At 46.6% G+C, this 1,306-nt stretch overlaps 1 pseudogene; it reads left to right on the top strand.

The window, feature by feature from the left end:
• Positions 1 to 264: 264 nt before the first annotated feature.
• On the top strand, positions 265 to 384 carry LOC136637805 (5S ribosomal RNA; annotated as a pseudogene).
• The last annotated feature ends 922 nt before the right edge of the window (positions 385 to 1,306 follow it).

Here is a 1,306-nt window from a genome sequence, read left to right as displayed (position 1 = left end):
CTCCATACCTACTTTACCCAGGCTGGAGAGGACACTCTGTTCCAGAACCACCATTCAGAGCGCGATACCGTGGTCTTCCGAGACTGAAGGATGCCAACACACACGTGAAGTGAGACTAGAGAGTCCTCATTGGTTGTGGTTGCCCAGAAAGGCATGAATTGGGCTTTGCTATTTGAAAACTCCTAATTAAGGTGGGAGATACTTTGCTAATATTTGTTTGTGCATATCTTGCTTACAGATGAAGATTTTCAAATACTTAGCAGGTACTGTATCAACTATTACCCTGCACATGCCCAATCTCGTCTGATCTTGGAAGCTAAGCAGGATCAGGCCTGGTTAGTACTTGGATGGGAGACCGCCTGGGAATACTGGGTGCTGTAGGCTTATACCATAGTCTTTCGAGACTGAAGGTTGCCAACCAACTGCATGTAGCACTTTTTGAATGTTCAAAGCACATCATTACCTCGGTAATCCTTACAACAACCCAGTAACAAAGTAAGATGCTTTGACCAACAGTATTCTAGGTGTGGGGGCAGGAGTCGACTCCAGCCTTAACATTTCTGGCTGCCTCCAGACATGAACTGTCTCACCTTTGGGTGCTGTGAAGCACACACTGTTAGTGCAGCACATACTGTTAGTGCTATGTGATGTTCAACAGTAGTAGATTCAGTCTTGCCCATAATTTTTTCTGCTGAATTTTGTCTACCATTACGCAGTGCATCCCCAGCCTTCCCTTGTCACTAATTATTCACTAGCTCCTCATCATGATAATTTCATCCCCCTTCTGCCTGCCCTTCCCCAAGGGACAAATAGCCAATCAAAGCAGTGCTTTGTATGAAAATGGGCACCCATCCTGTGCTTATTTTCAGCAGTTTCTGTATGTGCTGTCTTTTGAAATTCCAGATCTTTCCAATTCCATTGTGATGCCTCCCACTTCAAAGCAACATCACCACAACAGCTACAACCGCAACAGAAGCCCATTTGTAGGAGCATCTCACCAATTGCAACGACACAATTTGGGCCTGACTGGGTACAACAGTGCAACTCTGTATCCCTGTAACATCAGTGTGACTCTGCCTGGACTCAAAGCAACTTCCACACTGTCTTGGGACAGAGCCACCAGCAAAGAGAGCCACGCCACTGCCCTCACCCACTCACATTCCCCACATACAGTGTTCAGATGCACTCCATCAGCATGCTGCTTCCAACACAGTGGCTCCGATGCAGGCAGCATCCAAACAGCAATATTGGGAAGATACACACGGGTGCTGATAGTGTCATTTAGCAGCAGAGTTAAGCTGTGCAC

The sequence above is a fragment of the Tiliqua scincoides genome, chromosome 1 (genome assembly GCF_035046505.1).
Source record: "Tiliqua scincoides isolate rTilSci1 chromosome 1, rTilSci1.hap2, whole genome shotgun sequence".
Taxonomy (NCBI): Eukaryota; Metazoa; Chordata; class Lepidosauria; order Squamata; family Scincidae; genus Tiliqua; species Tiliqua scincoides.
Note: the sequence above shows the minus strand (reverse complement) of the source record. Positions and strands in the feature narration are given on the sequence as shown.